Source organism: Oryx dammah, unplaced genomic scaffold (genome assembly GCF_014754425.2).
Source record: "Oryx dammah isolate SB20612 unplaced genomic scaffold, SCBI_Odam_1.1 HiC_scaffold_5, whole genome shotgun sequence".
Classification (NCBI taxonomy): domain Eukaryota; kingdom Metazoa; phylum Chordata; class Mammalia; order Artiodactyla; family Bovidae; genus Oryx; species Oryx dammah.
In genome coordinates this window covers 2,810,662-2,830,767 of record NW_024070189.1, presented here as the reverse complement: position 1 = coordinate 2,830,767, position 20,106 = coordinate 2,810,662, and the positions used below count along the sequence as shown (strand labels likewise).

General features: G+C 41.7%; 1 protein-coding gene across 6 annotated transcripts in view; it reads left to right on the top strand.

The window, feature by feature from the left end:
- The window catches only part of FER (FER tyrosine kinase), a 475,518-nt gene that overhangs the window by 47,226 nt on the left and 408,186 nt on the right, over positions 1-20,106 (top strand). The window lies entirely within an intron of this gene.

Below are 20,106 nucleotides of genomic sequence, written 5' to 3'. Positions count from 1 at the left end.
CGGGTGTTAAGATCTGAGTAAATTGTAGAGGAAACTCTGTTTCTTATGGGGAATGTGTGTGTGTGGTGTGTGTGATCTGGGAAAGATCTTTGATTTCTCTGAGAACTCCTAATGTGAATATCTTTAACTTCCTTTCCTGGGCCAATGAGATTCCCCAAAGAACATTTCTCTAGGTTCTAATCTGAAGGTAGGGTTGCCGGACGTAGCAAATTAAATTATAGATCACCAGTTAAATCTGCACCCAGAAATGAGAAACGCATAGCCTGTGCGTGCTCAGTCGTGTCCCACTCTCTGTAGCCTGCCAGGCTCCTCTGTCCATGGGATTCTCCAGGCAAGAACACTGGAGTGGGCTGCCATTTCCTCCTCCAGGGATGCATACACTAAAGACTATTTTTTGTCCGCTATTCAGATTTAACCGGTGTCTTTTGTTTGACTACTCTGTTACGGGACTATGTAGAGAAAGTAGGTTGCGTGTTCAGAGAGCCACGTTTTAGTTAATCCTCCTGGTTTGGTAAGCTGCCTGGTGTCTCTGCATCCAGAGGCTCTCTGGTTAATGTTTGCTGCTTGTTTTTGTCTGCTCTGGGGGAAGAATAGTTGCCTGTCTGTGGGCTGAGCAGTAGGCCCTAGGATCCTGGCTGTTCCTTATGTAGCCTGAACCGATCCTCCTGTTTCAGCACCCTCTCCATTTCCTTCATTTCCTCCCAGTTCCCGGGCTTTCTTGGAGTGATCTGGCCCTCTAGATTGGTCTTTTCTTCTCCCTGCCCCCCAGAGTCTTATTGAGATATCATTGACATACATCGGTGTATAGATTTAAGGTTTATAGTGTGATGGTTTATGTATGTTGTGAAATGATTACTGCAATAGATTGTAACTCTTTGCAACCCCATGAACTAATACAGCTCCATGGAGAATTCCCCAGGTCCGAATACTGGAGTGGGGAGCCTTTCCCTTCTCCAGGGGATCTTCCCAAGCCAGGGATTGAACCCAGGTCTCCCACATTGCAGGCGGATTCTTTTCCTGCTGAGCCACGAGGAAAGCCCCATTAAAAAGGAAAGAAAAAGTTTCTTCTTTGGACAAGAACTCTCAGAACGGACTCACTTAGCAGCTCTCGCATCTCAGGCGCCAGTGTGAGCTGTGGCCACCATGCTGTGCCATCCCTCGCTTACTCGTCTCATTACTGGGAGTTTGGCCTCTTCGCGCACTTTCCTCCGGTTTCCCCTCCTATCACAAGGCTTTTTCTTCTTGACCTCTACTTTGTAGGACACTTGTGTTTCAGCTTTTCCTGATGCTTCTCAGTTACCCCTTACCTGCTTTTATAATATTTTCTAACATTTTTATTGGCATGTCTTATCTGTGATTGTTGCCTATTCTATCTTCTTTGTGATTGTAAATTTACACTTTAACTATCTTATATTTCAGTGGGATTTTGGAAAGGAGTGGAAAAATAGCCATGTTTTATTGACCATGTTTAACTGGAATTATACTCTTTAGGAAAGTAAGGTACTGGAAGGAACAAGAGATAGGATTAATGGGTAAGAAGATACAGGATTTGTGACGTCAGGACAAAGGAGGAATCATCAATGTGTATATTGAAGTGTCAAGGTAAGGGATCAGCTCAGTTCAGTCGCTCAGTTGTGTCCAACTCTTTGTGACCCCATGAACTGCAGCACGTCAGGGCTCCCTGTCCATCACCAACTCCCGGAGTCCATCAGTTCAGTTCAGTTCAGTTCAGTCACTCAGTCGTGTCCGACTCTTTGCGACCCCATGAATCACAGCACGCCAGGCCTCCCTGTCCATCACCATCTCCTGGAGTTCACTCAGACTCACGTCCATCGAGTCTGTGATGCCATCCAGCCATCTCATCCTCTGTCGTCCCCTTCTCCTCCTGCCCCCAATCCCTCCCAGCATCAGAGTCTTTTCCAGTGAGTCAACTCTTCGCATGAGGTGTCCAAAGTACTGGAGCTTCAGCTTCAGCATCATTCCTTCCAAAGAAATCCCAGGGTTGATCTCCTTCAGAATGGACTGGTTGGATCTCCTTGCAGTCCAAGGGACTCTCAAGAGTCTTCTCCAACACCACAGTTCAAAAGCATCAATTCTTTGGCGCTCAGCCTTCTTCACAGTCCAACTCTCACAGCCATACATGACCACTGGAAAAACCATAGCCTTAACTAGACGGACCTTTGTGGGCAAAGTTATGTCTCTGCTTTTGAATATGCTGTCTAGGTTGATCATAACTTTTCTTCCAAGGAGTAAGCGTCATTTAATTTCATGGCTGCAGTCACCATCTGCAGTGAATTTAGAGCCCCCCAAAATAAAGTCTGACACTGTTTCCACTGTTTCCCCATCTATTTCCCATGAAAGGATGGGACCAGATGCCATGATCTTCGTTTTCTGAATGTTGAGCTTTAAGCCAACTTTTTCACTCTCCTCTTTCACTTTCATCAAGAGGCTTTTTAGCTCCTCTTCCCTTTCTGCCATAAGGGTGGTGTCATCTGCATATCTGAGGTGATTGATATTTCTCCCATCAATCTTGATTCCAGCTTGTGTTTCTTCCAGTCCAGCGTTTCTCATGATGTACTCTGCATAGAAGTTAAATAAGCAGGGTGACAATATACAGCCTTGACGTACTCCTTTTCCTATTTGGAACCAGTCTGTTGTTCCATGTCCAGTTCTAACTGTTGCTTCCTGACCTGCATACAGATTTCTCAAGAGGCCGGAGTCCATAGATGGAGACAAATGCTAAGATGATTAAAAAAGGCAGGAGAATGTGGGGCATGGAAAAGGGGGCTCGGGAAGGGTGATAGATTGAGAGGAAGTGGTCTAAGTGAGTGTTGCCTTTCAAAGAGGAAACCTTGAGAGAGAATGGTTGAACAATGGTTGGAAATCCAAAGGAAAACAAGGAGTATGTCAGCTTTTCCTCTTAATGCTGAAAATGCATCATTTATTCTACCTAAAAGTAAAGTTCAATATATCAATTTTTTCTTTAGCACATTAGGTTTTTCGTATTATATCTAAAAAAGAAATCTTTGCCTGATCCAAAGCTGTTTTCTCCTGTGTTTGCATCTGGAAGTTTTATACTTTTATGTGTTTATATTTACGTCTATGACCCATTTTTAGTTACTTTTTGTATATGGGACAAGCTATAAAGTCAGTTTTGTTGTTGTTGTTGTTAATGGATATCCATTTATTCCATCAACATTTTTAGAAAGGATTAAGCTTTCTTCACTGAATTACTGTTTCACTTTGTTGAACATCAGTCGACTGTAATGAGTAAGTCTGTTTCTTACACCTGGTCTGCTCCATCCATTTCTTTGTCTACCGTGACACCAGTAACACTGTTTTGATTACTGTGACTTTCTGGTAATCTCAAGGTTAGATAGCGTAATTTCTCTTTGTGCTTTTTTCCCCCCAAATTGTTTTGACTATTTTAATTCTTGTGCATTTCCATACGTATTTTAGAATAACTCATCAATTTTTTAAAAAGAGGCTACAGAGTTTTTATTGGAATGCGTTAAATATATATATAGGTAAAATTTGGAAAAATGTATATTTTAACAGTGTTGGAGCTTTATAATATACCATATTGTATTGGAGCTTTATATATACACCATAAACATGGTGTATCTTCTTTTTCTGAATAATCTTACAGTTTTCAGTGTATAGACCTTTCAGATTTATGTGTATTTCATATTTTTGGATGTTCTTATAAGTAGCATTTTTCCTAGTTTTCCATTTTCCACTGTTCATTGTTATTATATATGTCAATCTCATAACGTAAACTTTGCAAAACATACTTATTTGCCCTTTCCTTGTAGATTCCATTGACTTTTCTACATAGATGATTATATTATTTGTAAACAAAGAGAATTTTAGTTCTTCTTTTCCAGTTTGGATACCTTTTATTTATTTTTCTTGCCATCTAACAATAGCTAAAACCCCCAGTGCAAAATTCAATAGAAGTATTGACAGCAGACATCTATGTCTTGTTCCTGATTTTAGGGGAAAAGCATTGTCTTTCAGTATTCATTACGATGTTAACTTTGGTAGATATCTTCTATAGGCTTGTGAAAATTCCCTTCTATTCCTGCCTAGCTAAGACTTTGTTCATTAACATTGGATTTTGTCAGCTGGTCTGTCTTCTTCTGCTTAGATAATTATGTTGTTTTTTCTTCTCAGTTTGATAACATGTTGAAATGTATTCATCAATTTTCAGGTGTTTGAAACATTTGATGATTGCTAAAAAGAAAACAACAAAATGCGACTTGTATTCCTACATTAAATCCCACTTCATCTTTTTTTGTATTATCCCTTATTTATATCACTGGATTCAATTTGCTAAAAATTAGTTTTTGGAGAATTTATTTATCAGTGTTGCTGAGGGATTTTGATCTAGAGTCCCTTTTGTTTTAATATTGTCTGGTTCGGGTATCAGAGTTATGCTGGCTTCATTATACAAGTTGGGAAGTATTTTTGCTTTGATTTTCTGAAGAAGTTTATGTAGAATTGGTTTTATTTCTTGCTTAGATGTTTGATAAAATTCACCAGTGAAATAATCTTGGTCTAGAGTTTTCTTCGGGAGAAGGTTTTTAGTTATAAATTTAATTTTTCAAATAGAGAGCTATTCAGATTATCTTTTTCTTCTTGAGTGAACTTTGGTGTCTTTTGGGAATTTGTGCATTTTTGTCTTTTGGGAATTTGTTCATTTTTTTCTAAGTTGTCCGTTAATTTTTAGTGTTGTTTATTATTTTGCCTTATTGTCTTTTTCCTATTTGGAGAATCTGTAGTGGTCTTATCTAAGAGTTGACTCATTGGAAAAGACTCTGATGCTGGGAGGGACTGGGGGCAGGAGGAGAAGGGGATGACAGGATGAGATGGCTGGATGGCATCACCGACTCGATGGACTGAGTCTGAGTGAACTCCGGGAGTTGGTGATGGACAGGGAGGCTTGGCGTGCTGCGATTCATGGGGTCGCAAAGAGTCAGACACGACTGAGCGACTGAACTAACCAACTAACTAACTTTTTCCCTGATCAGACTGGCTAGAGATTTCTCAGTTTTAGTGATGGGAACTAGTTTTTGATTTCATTCATTGTCTCTATTGATATTCTGATTTCTATTGCACTGATTTCTGCTCTGCAATCTATTAATTTTTTCCCTTTTAACCTGGGCTTGATTTACTCTTTCTTCTCTGAATTAATAAAGTAAAGCTGAGATTAAGACCATCTTCTTCTGTAGTGTTCTCAGTTTTCTCTGAGTACTGTTTTAGCTGCATTTCAAAAAAATTCTCTGATGCTTATTTTCGTTTTTTTCAATTCAGAATACATTTTAGTTTCACTTTTGACTTCTCCCTTGACCCATGTAGTCTTCCAAAGTCTATTATTTAGTTTCCAAGAAGTTTTTTCTTTTAAGAGATATTTTTGTTATTAATTTCAAATTCAGTTCCATTGTTCTCCCAGATCTGATTTTATGTGACTCGGATCCTCTTAAATTTATGGGTGCCTGTTTCATGGAGAAAGAAATGGCAACTCACTCCAGTGTTCTTGCCTGGAGAATCCCAGGGACAGAGGAGCCTGGTGGGCTGCCATCTATGGGGTCGCACAGAGTCGGACACGACTGCAGCGACTCAGCAGCAGAGCAGCAGTTTCATGGCAGAGTGTGGTCTGTCTTGGTGACTCTTCCACGTGCACGTTCTGCTCTGTGCTTGTTTGCGCTGTCCTGTAAGGGATGGGTCACGATGGTTGATAGTAGTTTCTTTACTCATTTCTGTCTTCCTGTCCTATCAGTTATTGAGAGGGGGTGTTGAAACCTCTGATTATAATTGTGACTCTGTCTGTTTCTCTCTGCAGTTTGGTCATTTTTTATTTCCTATCTTTTGAATCTCTGTTACAAAGTACATAGCTATTTAGACTTGTTCCCTTTTTTGACGAATGAATTAACCTTTTTCCCTTTCTCCCTTCCTACCTCTTTTTCTTGTTAGGATAGTTTTTTGTTCGTTTGTTTTAATTCCAGTAAAACTGGTGTACCCTATAAAGTGATCATTCCAGCATCTCGTTATCATCTGTTAGCATATAACTGACCCCTTCACCCTTTTCACTAACACCTGAACCCTCTTTCCGTTTGACAACCACCAGTCTGTTACTGCGAGTTTTGTTTTCTTTGTTCATTTGTTTTGTTTTTTTTAGATTCTGCATTTAAGTGAAATCACAGGGTGTTGGTCTTTCTCTGACTGACTGACTTCACTTTGCATGATAGCCCCACAGCCCGTCCATGGTGTCGTAAATGGCAGCATTTCCTGCTTTCCTGTGACTGAGAAGTACTCTGGCGTGTATACGTACACGTCTTCTTTGTCTCTTCGTCCCCTGATGGACACTTAGGTGATTTCCGTGTCTGACTGTTTTAAACAGTGTCACAGTGAACAGAAGGAGGCATCTCTCTCTTTAGTTGGTGTTTTGTTTACTGTAGGTAAATACCCAGAAGGGGAATAACTAGATCCCTTGGTTCTAGTACCGTAAGAGGTGTGCTGTTAGTTATCTGAGGAACTGTCATATCGTCCTACACAGTGGCTGCACTGAATTACGTGCTCACTCACAGTGTAGAACGGTTCCTTGTTCTCTTAAAAATTTCCAATATGTGTCTTTTTGATAATAGCCCTTCTGACAAATATCTGATGATATCTCACTGTGGTTTTGATCTGCGTTTCCCTAATAGTTGGTGATGATGAGCATTTTTTTATGTACCTCTGCCTACTGTAGAGTTGGGTTTTGTTGTTCTTGTTTAGTTGTATGAATTCTTTATACATTCTAGATATTAGTGCTTTACTGGATGTATGACTTGCAAATATCTTCTGTTCTGTAGGTTGACTTTTGGTTTGGTTGATGGTTTCCTGTGCTGTACCAAAGCTTTTTAGTCTTGTTTATTTTTGCTTTTGTTGCCATTACCTTTGAATCAGATCCAAAAATATCTCTAAGAGTGATGAAAAGGAACATAGTGACTATGTGTTCCTCTAGGAGTTTTATGGTTTCTGATGTTACATTCAAGTTTTTAATCCATTTTGAGTTGACTTTTGTGTATGGTGTAAGATTGTAATCCAGTTTTATTCTCTTGCATGTGACTGTTGGGTTTTCCCAGTACTATTTATCAAAGAGATTGCCCTTTCCTATTGCATATTCTTGCCTCCTTTGTTGTAAATTCAGTTTAGTTCAGTCACTCAGTTGTGTCTGACTCTTTGCAACCCTCCCTTGTCCATCACCTCCGTGTCCATTGCGAACACCTGGAGCTTACTCAAACTCATGTCCATCGAGTTGGTGATGCCATCCAACCATCTCATCCTCTGCCATCCCCTTCTCCTCCAGCCTTCAATCTTTCCCAGCACAAGAGTCTTTTCTAATGAGACAGTTCTTTGCATCAGGTGGCCAAAGTATTGTTCGCATTAGGTGGCCAAAGTATTGGAGTTTCAGCTTCAGCATCAGTCCTTCTAAATAACATTCAGGACTGATCCCCTTTAGGAAGGACTGGTTGGATCCCCTTGCAGTCCAAGGGACTCTCAAGAGTCTTCTCCAACACCACAGTTCAAAAGCATAAATTCTTTAGTGCTCAGCTTTCTTCACAGTCCAACTCTCACATGCATACATGACCACTGGAAGAACCATAGCCTTGACTAAATGGACCTTTGTTGGCAAAATAATGTCTCTGCTTTTTAATGTGGTGTCTAGTTTGGTCATTACTTTTCTTCCAAGGAGCAGGCGTCTTTTAATTTCATGGCTGCAGTCACCATCTGCAGTGATTTTGGAGCCCCCAAAAATAGTCTGTCAGTCTTTCCACTGTTTCCCCATCTATTTCCCATGAAGTGATGGGACTGGATGCCATGATCTTCGTTTTCTGAATGTTGAACTTTAAGCCAACTTTTTCACTCTCCTCTTTCGCTTTCATAAAGAGGCTCTTTAGTTCCTCTTCGCTTTCTGCCATAAGGGTGGTGTCACCTGCATTTCTGAGGTTATTGGTGTTTTTCCCGGCACTCTTGTGTAGATCAGCTGTCCATTCCCGTGTGGGTTTGTTTCCCGGCTCTCTGTTCTGCTCCATTGATCTGTGTGTCTCCTGCCAGCGTCGTCCTGTTTCCATTAGCATGGTTTGGAATCAGGGAGCATGACACCCACAGCTTTGTTCATTCCTCCCTTTCCTTCCTCAAGATTGCTATTTGGGGCCTTTGATCCCATACAAATTTTAGAATTATTCTAGTCTGTGCAAAATGCCATTAGAATTTTGATAGGAATTGCGTGATATTATTTCAAGCAGTTTACTGGGACTTGTTTTGTGGTCCAGCATGTGGCCGAGTCTTGAGAATGCGGCACACGCCCTTGAGGAGAGTGTGTGTTCTGCTGCTTTGTGGTGGAACACTCTGTGTACTTCTCTCAGACCAGCCGGGTCTAATGATCCATTTTAAGCTGTGGTTTCCCTGTTGATCTTCTGTGTGGATATCTATCCATTGATGTAAATGGGGTAGTCTCCAACAATTATTGTATTGCTGTCAAATTTTCCATTTAGATCTGTTAGTAGTTGCCTTATATATTTAAGTGTCCCTATGTTAGGTGTGTAGATATGTACAAATGTTATATCCTCTTGTTGAATTGACCCCTTTATATTTTATAATGCTTTTCTTTGTCTTCTATTATATTCTTTGTTTTAAAGTCTATTGTGTCTAATGTTAAGTATAGCTATATGAGCTTTCTTTTCATTTTTCTTTGCATGGATTATCTTTTTCCATCCCTCTGCTTTCAGTCTTTGTGTCCTTAAACCTGAACTAAGTCTCTTCTTGGTATTTTTTAATTTTTAAAAACTTATCCATTCAGCCAACCTATATCTTTTAACCGGATAGTTTGGTCCAATTACATTGAAAATAAATATTAATAGGTATATACTTATTAATAGGTGTGTACTTATATCATTCTGTTGTTTGTTTTCTAGCTGTTTTTGTAGTTTCTGTAATTTCCGTTTGTTTCTTTCTTCATCTCTTGCTTGTTTCTCTTGTGGTTTGATGAATTTCTTTAGTGTTATGTTTAGATTCCATTCTCATCTTTTGTGTATCTACTGTATATATATATATTTTTGTGGTTACCATGAGGTTTACATATAATGATCTATATATATATAGCAGTCTAGTTTAAGTTGGTAGCAACTTAAATTTGAACACATTCTGAAAACTTGCATTTTTATTCCCCTCAGTCATGTTTTATGTTTTTGATGTCATATTTTACATCTTTTTGTGTAACCTTTAACTAATTATGTAGTTTTAATTAATTTTGCTCCTTTATCTTTTAACCTTCTTACCAGTGGTTGTGGTTAATCTACTGCTTTTACCGTAGATTTGCTCTTACCGGTGAGGTTTTTGCTGTCATGGTTTTCATTGGTTAGTGGCGGTTCTTTTCAGCTTAAAGAAGACCCATTAAGGTTTCTCGTGAGCGTTGTTAAGTGGTGATGTGCTCCTTTTCACTGTTGCCCAGTCACTAAGTCGTGCCCGACTCTGCTGCAGCCTGCCAGGCTCCTCTGGCCGTGGCATTTCCCGGGAAGAAGACTGGAGTGGGTGCCACTTCCTCCTCCAGGGGCTCTTCCTGGCTCTTCGAACCCCCAGCTCCTGCACTGGTGATGCATTCTTCACCACTGGGCCGCTAGGGAAGCCTGACGAACTCCTTTAGCTTTTGCTTTTTAGAAGACTTTTTAAAAACTCTCCCCTTCAGTTCTGAATGATAGAGTGTTCTTGGTTGTAGGTTTTCCCCTGTCGTCACTTTAAGTATGTTGTGTTATTCCCTTTCGACTTGCAGAGTTTCTCCTGGAAAATCAGCAGATGGTCTTGTGGGAGTTCTTGTTCACACAGTTTGTTTTTCTCTTGCAGCTTTTAAGAGTCTCTCCTTATCTTTCCCTTTTTTGATGTTTTGATTTACTGTGTTCATCTTATTTGGCACTTTCTTTGCTTCCTGGATCTGATTGGTTTCTTCCCCAGGTTGTGGGAGTTTATGGTCTTTTTTTCTAACAATTTCTCTGCCCCCGTTCTCTCTTCCCCTTCGGGCCCCTGTAATGTGAGTGTTATTCTGCTTGATGTGGTCTCACAGGTCTCGTTATCCTCACTTTTTAAAATTCTTGTCTCTTTTGGCTGCTTGTCTGGGTGAGTTAGGCTGCCCTTCCAGGTTGCTGTTTTGTTATTCTAGTTTATCTAGTCAGCCCTTGAACCCCTCTAGTGTATTTTCTGGTTCAGCCATTGTGTTCTTCCATTCTGTGGCATCTGTGTAATGTTCTAAGATGCTTTCTGTCTGTCCATTGTAGCTCTCACAGTGTTCATCCATTCTTCTCTGGAGTTCAGTAAGCATCTCTTTAACTTTGTATCGTGCATTTTACTTATATCTGTTATATTAAGGTCTTTCTCTGAGGTTTCATCTTACTCTTGTGCTTGGAATATATTCCTGTTGTTGTTTTTGTTTTTGTTTTTTTTCCTTTTCTTGACTCTGTGTAATTGTTTCTATGTATTAGATAAAAAAGTTCCCTCTCCCAGTCTTGAAGAACCAGGCCTTATGTAAGAGAGGGCTGTGCTCATTCAGCCTTGCTCCAGCTCTTGATGGTCTCTGGGTCCTGTGTGCTTGTCTAAGTAGTCTGATTCATTCTTGATAGCTCTCACTCGTCCAGGATGTGCCAAGAGTTCTAAAGGGACTGTTCTAAAGGGAGTGATCTCAGTCAGCACCCGGATTCAGGCTGATTGGAAGCCTGTTTCTCAGACAGTAGCTTTTGAAGTAATCAGATAGATACATGAAGTCTTACAGCACAAGGACTGTATACCCTGCTGACCAGGAGTGAAGGAGTGAAAACTCCTCTGGCCCCCAGAACTGGGCAGTCAGGAGGGCTTCTTGTGTATGCTGTTCTTTGAGAGTGTTAGTGTGGCTGTGCGAGAGTGCTGGGGAGGGGCTTGCCCCTGATTTAGGGAGGCGGGAAGGAGAGAGTGCTGGGGAGGGGCACGCCTGCGGTGTTCCCCATCGTGGGGGTTGCAGTGGTGGGAATGGGGCATGCCGCCTGCTTTAGAGAGGCTTGTGGTGAGCATTGTGGGTGGGGCAGGCTCTTGGCTCTAGACAGGTGGTGTGCTCCCCGCCTTGCAGCAGCAAGCTGGGGTCAGAGTGCAGAAACCCAGGAGGAAAAATCCCAGGTAATCTGTCCCTCCAGCAGACGAGCAGCCACATCTCCGTCAGGTACAATCCAGTCACTTTCCAAACTGGCCTCGGTGCTGGTTTCTGGAACCAGCGAGTCCACACCTGAACCCCTTCATAAGAGGATCTCAGATCCACACAGCCCACCCTGGATGTAAGCCCCATTGGTTTCTAAAGCCAGATATTTGGGGGCCTTGTCTCTCTGGTGCAGGTCCCAAGGGTTGGGGTGCCCAGCATGAGGCAAAGACCCTTTGACCTTTAAAGACAGACTCTGGGCTCGTGAGATGCCCCCAGCTGTGTGCCACTACCCTGGGGGACGCCTTTCAGAGTCCCTGCGCATCTTGCAGTGGTCTCTTTACCCCTTATTGTGGAGCAGCCCATTCAGCTAGTTTACAGTGCTTTTTTCCTTGGAATTATTACATGTGTTCCGGAGAAGGCAATGGCACCCCACTCCAGTGTTCTTGCCTGGAGAATCCCAGGGATGGAGGACCCTGGTAGGCTGCCGTCTATGGGGTCGCACAGAGTCGGACACGACTGAAGCGACGTAGCAGCAGCATTACATGTGTTCAGTTCAGTTCAGTCGCTCAGTCGTGTCCGACTCTTTGCAACCTGTGAACCGCAGCATGCCAGGCCTCCCTGTCCATCACCAACTCCCGGAGTTCACCTAAACTCATGTCCATCGAGTCGGTGATGCCATCCAGCCATCTCATCCTTGGTCGTCCCCTTCTCCTCCTGCCCCCAATCCCTCCCAGCATCAGAGTCTTTTCCAGTGAGTCAACTCTTCGCATGAGGTGGCCAAAGTACTGGAGTTTCAGCCTCAGCCTTAGTCCTTCCAATGAACACCCAGGACTGATCTCCTTTAGACTGGACTGATTGGATCTCCTTGCAGTTCAAGGGACTCTCAAGAGTCTTCTCCAACACCACAGTTCAAAATCCTCAATTCTTCGGTGCTCAGCTTTCTTTATAGTCTAACTCTCACATCCATACATGACCACTGGAAAAACCATAGCCTTGACTAGATGGACCTTTGTTGGCAAAGTAATATCTCTGGTTTTTAATATGCTATCTAGGTTGGTCATAACTTTCCTTCCAAGGAGTAAGCGTCTTTTAATTTCATGGCTGCAATTACATGTGTTATACGTTGCCAAATTAAGACTTAAGTTGAAGAAAGTAGGGAAAACCACTAGACCACTCAGGCACGACCTAAATCAAATCCCTTATGATTATACAGTGGAAGCAACAAATAGATTCAAGAGACTAGATCTGGTAGACAGAGTGCCTGATGAACTACAGACGGAGGTTTGTGACGTTGTACAGGAGGCAGTGATCAAGACCATCCCCAAGAAAAAGAAATAAAAAACGTTGTTTGAGGAGGCCTTACAAATAACTGTGAAAAGAAAACAAGTGAAAGGCAAAGGAGAAAAGGAAATATATACCCATTGGAATGCAGAGTTCCAAAGAATAGCAAGGAGAGATAAGAAAGCTTTCCTCAGTGATCAATGCAAAGAAATAGAGGAAAACAATAGAATGGGGAAGACTAGAAATCTCTTCAGGAAAATTAAAGATACCAAGGGAACATTTCATGCAAAGATGGGCACAATAAAGGACAGAAATGGTATGGACTAACAGAAGCAGAAGATATTAAGAAGAGGTGACAAGAATACACAGAAGAACTATACAAAATAGATCTTCACGACCCAGATAATCACAGTGGTGTGATCACTCACCTATAGCCAGAAATCCTGGAATGTAAAATCAAGTGGGCCTTAGGAAGCATCACTACAAACAAAGCTAGTGGAGGTAATGAAATTCCAGTTGAGCTATTTGAGATCCTGAAAGATGATGCTGTGAAAGTGCTGCACTCAATATGCCAGCACATTTGGAAAACTCAGCAGTGGCCACAGGACTGGAAAAGGTCAGTTTTCATTCCTATCCCAGACAAAGGCCAAAGAATGCTCAAATTACTGTACAACTGCACTCATCTCACATGCTAGCAAAGTAATGCTCAAAATCTTCCAACCCAATAGTGTTCAATAGTACATGAACCATGAACTTCCCGATGGTTAAACTGGATTTAGGAAAGGCAGAGGAACTGGAGATCAAATTGCCAACTTCGTTGGTTCATTGAAAAAGTGAGAGAGTTCCACAAAAGCATCTACTTCTCTTTATTGACTATACCAAAGCCATTGACTGTGTGGATCACCACAAACTGTGGAGAATTCCTAGAGATGGGAATACCAGACCACCTGACCTGCCTCCTGAGAAATCTGTATACAGGTCAAGAAACAGGAGTTAGAATTGGACTTGGAAGAACAGACTGGTTCTAAATCAGGAAAGGAGTATGTCAAGGCTGTATATTGTCATCCTGCTTATTTAACTTGTAGGCAGAGTACATCATGAGAAATGCTAGGCTGGATGAAGCACAAGCTAGAATCAAGATTGCCAGGAACAATATCAATAACCTCAGATATGCAGGTGACACCACTCTTATGGCAGAAAGTGAAGAGAAACTAAAGAGCCTCTTGATGAAAGTGAAAGAGGAGAGTGAAAAAGTTGGCCTAAAACTCAACATTTGGAAAACTAAGATCATGGCATCTGGTCCCATCACTTCATGGGAAATAGATGGGGAAACAGTGGAAACAGTGTCAGATGTTATTTTTTTGAGCTCCAAAATCACTGCAGATGGTGACTGCAGCCATGAAATTGAAAGATCCCTGCTCCTTGGAAGAAAAGTTATGACCAACCTAGACAGTGTCTTAAAGAGCAGAGACATTACTTTGCCAACAAAGGTCCATTTAGTCAAAGCTATGGTTTTTCCTGTGGTCATGTATGCATGTGAGAGTTGGACTGTGAAGAAGGCTGAATGGCAAAGAATTGATACTTTTGAACTGTGGTGTTGGAGAAGACTCTTGAGAGTCCCTTGAACTGCAAGGAGATCCAACCAGTCCATCCTAAAGGAGATCAGTCCTGAGTGTTCATTGGAAGGACTGATGCTGAAGCTGAAACTCCAATCCTTTGGCCACCTGATGCGAAGAACTGACTCCTTGGAAAAGTCCCGGATGCTGGGAAAGATGGAAGGCAGGAGGACAAGGGGACGACGGAGTATGAGATGGCTGGATGGCATCACTGACTCATGGACATGAGTTTGAGTGAACTCCGGGAGCTGGTGACAGACAGGGAGGCCTGGCGTGCTGCAGTCCATGGGGTCGCAAGGAGTTGGACACGAGTGAGTGACTGAACTGAACTGATCACATGTGTGGTTGTAGCTTTGGAATGTCAGATGGGGAGGTGTGTTAAGGGTCTTCCTGTGCCACTGTTTTGGTCCGGCCTCCCCCTCTAGCTCTTTAATAATTGCATCAGTGAGTTAACTCACCCTCCCAGACCTTTTCTGTTCCAACAATATCATTGCCTCATTCCTTCTTCCTCTGGCAATGCCACTTCCTGTCTCACCAGTATTCCAATTTAAATATGCCCCTGTATGCCAATCCTTCATCTTTTCATACCTTTCGAAACTCACATCTTGCTTTTACCCCACACCTGTGCTTAAGATGGAAGATTTGGAGAGAAGAAAAGAGAAAGGAAGTGCTTGAGTCCTTTGCATGTTGAAAATGAGCAAGTCATCCATGAATCATCTGTAATAGTTCAGTTTGAATCCTTTAAAATATTTTCCATGTCTCTACTTAATGTATGTGTTCTTTCTTTTAATTTTATGAGCCTATGGAATGCCATCATGGTGACTCTTTATTTTCCCTGTCTTCTATTATTTGCTGTTATTTCTGGACCAGCTGATTGACTGATTTCTCTCCTCAGTTTGGGTTGTGTTTTCCTGCATCTGCATAACCTTGATATCAGGCATTATGAATTTTACCTTATTAGGTCCTGAATAGTTTTGCCTTTAAATATTCTTGAGCTTTGAGATATGATGAAGTTACTTGGACTCAGCTTGATCTTTTGGCTCTTGTTTTTCACATTTGTGTGGTGGACCAGCAGTGTGTGTGCGTAGTCTTAGGTGGATTTATCTCCTCTGCTGAGGCAAGGTCATTCTTAATATGCAAAGGATGCTCCCTATATTCTGGGGCTTTAAATTCTGGCTACCGGGACCTGGTACCATTCCACTGAGCCCTGCACGGTATTTCCTGTCACAATCCTGCGGGTGGATTATTTCCTTGGCATAGAGTCATTTCCTCATGCCCTGACCCGATCACTACGTAGCTAAAACTGGTGAGACTCACGGGTGAGTCTCTGCAGGTCTCCGGAGTTTTCTCTCCCTGCCGCCCTCTTTTCTCTCGTCCTCTGTCCTTGTCTCTTCACCAGCACGCTGACTGTGCTGGCGTCTCTGTGCTCGGAACAGTCAAATGCGTGGAGATGACCGAGTTCTACTTGGCTCTTCTTCTCGAGCCATATCCTGGACATTTTCAGCACTCAGTAAACTAGGATAATCTGAAGGTTCAGTTCATTTATTTATAGTCTCTCAGAGTTCACTGCCCTTACTTGCTTGATGTCCAGTGACTTGAACACTATTTCTTATACTTTTGTCCAACTTTTAGTTGTTTTATGCAAGAGGATAAGTTCCTCTTGTTTACCTTGCTTGTTCTCCTATCTTGACAGAAGCAGAAATCTTGTAGCTAGTAATTTTTATGTCTTTACTTGAAAACATTAAAATGTGCAACAATGTTTCAAGAATAGAACAAAGATTCCCCTGTGAACTGTATTCTGTTTATTAATTGTTAGCATTTTGCCATATTTGCTCTGTAGTTCCCTTTCTCTCTGTATATAATTTGTATTATATATATATATGTACATTTTTCTGAATGACTGGCAGGTTGGTTGAAGACATTATGTATCTTTATTTTTAAATACTTAAACGTGTTTTTTTCTAAGAGCGTATTCACAATGTGATGATTTGGGATTTGGGAAGTGCAGCATTATTACCATGCTATGATCAGAGTTATACTGCATATCTCGCTTTTGTCAACTTTTCCAATAAGGTCCCTTTTTGGCAGAGAAGTTTTTTTTCCTCCTGATTCAGGATCTAATTGAGAATCACTCATTGCATTTAGTTATTAGATTTACTTTGTTCCTTTAATCTGGAACATGTCGGTGAGAAGTCACACTCTGTGCTTTGGTACTTTTTCTTAAATTTATTTTGAAGTGTGTACATTCTGTCTTTATCCTGAGGGCATGGTTTTGTGTTTTTTTTATTTTTATTTTTATGTTTTCATTGTATTGCTTTTGGAAAAATATTGGGTGATAGAAGCCTGGGTAGACATGTTTTCTTTCGGTTACCTGGAGTGTTTTCCTAAGAATCTTTGAGTACTCTCTCTTTCCTGGCATACTAAAATGTTCCAGGCTCATCTTTTGAATGTTCATTTTCCACTCCTTCCGTAAACCCTTTCCCCAAGGGATCTTGGTTCCTTTTTTTAAAAAATTTATTTATTTTGTTGTTGTTATTCAGTTAGTAAGTTGTATCTGACTCTTTTGTGACTCCACGTACTGTAGAACACAGACTCCCCTGTCCTTCACTAGCTGCTGGAGTTTGCACAGATTCATATCCATTGAGTCAATGGTGCTATCTGACCATCTTATCTCCTGCTGCCTGCTTCTCCTCCTGCCTTCATCTTGCCCAGCATCAGGGGCTTTTCCAATGAATTGACTCTTCGCTTCAGGTGGCAAAAGTAGTGGAGCTTCAGCCTCAGCATCAGTCCTTCCAAAGCACTGATTTCCTTTGGGATTCACTGGTTTGGTCTCCTTGCAGTCCAAAGGACTCTCAGGAATCCACCATAATTCAAAAGCATCAATTCTTTAGCACTCATCCTTCTTCATGGTCCAGCTTTCATATCCTTACCTGACTGCTAGAAGAAGCCATAGCTTTTGGTGTTGGAGAACACCTAGGGACTCTTGAGAGTCCCTTGTGTAGCAAGGAGATCAAACCAGTCCATCCTAAAGGATATCAGTCCTGAATATTCACTGGATGCTAAAGCTGCAACTCCAGTACTTTACCACCTGATGTGAAGAACTGACTCACTGGAAAAGACCCTGATGCTGGGAAAGATTGAGGGCAGGAGAAGAGGACGACAGAGGATGAGGTGGTTGGATGGCATCACTGACTCAGTTGACATGAGTTTGAATAAACTCTGGGAGTTGGTGATGGACAAGGAGGCCTGGTGTGCTGCAGTCCGTGGGGTGGCAAAGAGTCGGACACGACTGAGCGACTGAACTGAACTGAAGTGAGCTAGAATGGGAGATGAGTCCAATTGTCTGATGGTTAGCATATTCTTTGGTACTGCCCACATTCCTGGAAATTTCTAGGTCATTTCTAGGTCAAAGTGTAAATGTCTTCGTAGTGTTGCTATACATTGTCACTATAAATATAAATCTCCTTTGTAGCCATTGCACCATTTTGTGTATCTAGCAGGAATACAAGAAACTACCAGCTTCTACTTGATCTAGGCAAGAGATTATGTTGTCAAACTTATGAATTTTTATTAATCTGGTAGGTAGAAATGATAGCTAGTATAGCTTAAATTTTTATTTCTCTATGCATGAAATTGAACATCTCTCCTTATTTTGACAGCTATTTTAGTTTGAATACTTGTTTTATTCTATGCTAATGTGAATTTTACTTTGTGTTTCTTTATTTATGTAAAATTACACCTGCCAGAAATAAAAGGCATCCAAATGGGGAAGGAGAAAGTCAAGCTGCCTCTGTTTGTGGATGATATATAGAGAATAATAAAAATAATACCAGGAAACTAATAGAACTAATAGGCGAATTCAGTAAAATATATTTTGTTTCTATGCACTGATGATAAACTATTTGAAAAAGAAAGACAGTAATCCCATGTACAGTATCATAAAAGTTAAAATCCTTAGTAACAAATGTGACCAAAAAGGGAAAGCCCTGTACGCTGAAAATTATAAGACTGATGCAAGAAACTGAAGACACAAAAATGGAAAGACATTCTGTGCTAATGAAATGGGATAGTTAGTATTTTTAACATGTTTTTACTGCCAAAAGCCATCTATTGATTTAATACAGTTTCTATCAAAATGACATTTTTCACAGACACAGAAAAACAGTCCTAAAATTCATATGGACTGACAAAGACCCCCAAATAGCCAAAATAATTCTGAGAAAGTAGAATAAATCTAGATGCATTACACTTCCTTCATTTTAAAATTTATTGCAAAGGTGTGATGATCAAAACAGTATGATACTGGCTTAGAACCAGAGACCTAGATCAGTGGAACAGAACTGATAGCCCAGAAATAAACCCATGAGTATATGGTCAACTAAAATTTGACAATGAAGCCAAGAGTGGCCTTTTGCAAAAGGATAAAGTATGACTCACACCACTCATAAAAATTTACCTGGAATGGACAAAAAGCTTAAATGTAAGACGTGAAACTGTAAAGCTACTAGAAGAAAACATAGGAATAATAAAATCCCCTTGACATTGTTCTTGGCAGCGGTTTTTGAAAAAGACACAAAAACTCAAGCATCAAAAGCAAAAAATAAATCAGCAACAAAAGCATTTATGAAAAGCTTCTATGTAGCAAGAAATTATCAGCAGAATGGATAGGCTGCCAACCGAATGGGAGAAAATATTTACAAAACGTCTATTTGGTAAGGAGTTAATGCATAAGGAACTCATTTTTACTCAAGAGCAAAAATCAAGTCATCCAATTAAAAAATCATGTCCACATGAGATACTCCCTTTGTCTCTCCCTTTTAATCTACAACAAGTTGTAAAATCTGTAACTCAGCAAACGTGTGTCTGTGCAAAGCACTTCGATGCTGGAGAATCGCTCGTGTCTGTCCATCTGAAGGTGGGCGTCTGGGAACACACAGAGGAGGCCGCGGGAGAGCACAGTAGGCAGTGCTGCGACCCCAGAGCCCTGGTCGCCGTCTGAGCCGCAGCCCCAGAGAGCCTGGTGGCGTTGGGCTCGCGGCCGCAGAGAGCCTGGTGGCGTCCGGCTCGGCAGAGACAGCAGCAGCTCCCTGGCCGCAGAGCTGTCCCCAGCTCCCAGCGACAGCAGCAGGGACCGTGGAGCCCGCAGCTGCATCGGTGCAGCTTCAAAAGTGCCCAGCACTTCGCCCCTGCCCCCTGTGCCCACAGTGGCAGGACCTGGGCACCCTCCAGCCCGGTCACAGTAGAGACACCCATGACCCTGGCCTCCCTCCATGCACCCCCACCCCCACCAGTGGCAGCAGACCCTGCCACCCGGGAGACTCTGAAGGTGCCAGAGGCACCTGACATCCTGGTTTCCCAGGGGGTGATCCTGTTGACTCCAGCAGTAAGGCGTCAGTAACCCTGCAGGCACAAACAGTGACATCTAGGGGGCTGGGTGGTACCTGTCAGTGGGTGGTGGCAAGTGGAAAGTGCCAACTCTCAAATATACCAGAGGCAGCTCGGGTGGGACGAGCCAGAAACTTGTGCTCTTGTGCCCCCTACTGTAAAACAGCTGTCATGAAGAAAGTTGGGGAGCTGCAAGGAAACGCAGAGGCAGTTCTTGAGCTCAGGAATAAAATGAAAGAACAGAGGCAATACTTTACCAGAGAGATTGAAACTCTAAAAAAGAACCAAACAAATTCTGAAGTTACATCAATAAAGGAGATGAAGACTTCTCGAAAGAATTGGAAGTTGAGCAGACTGTATGGAAGAGAGAGCTAGCTAGTCCAAAGACAGAAATCTAGAAATGGTACAGTTAGAAGACAGAGCATTAAGATCTTAAAAGAAATTCTGCGAGAAATACCCATTTCTATTAGAAAGGGCAACATTAGAATACTGGTTATCCCAGGTGGAGACGAGAGGGGAATGGGAGCAGAGACTTTAATTAAAGAAATAACATCTGAGAACTCCCCAGACCTGAGGAAGGAACTGGATACATGACGCCAAGAGAACTCCTTATAACCTCAATGC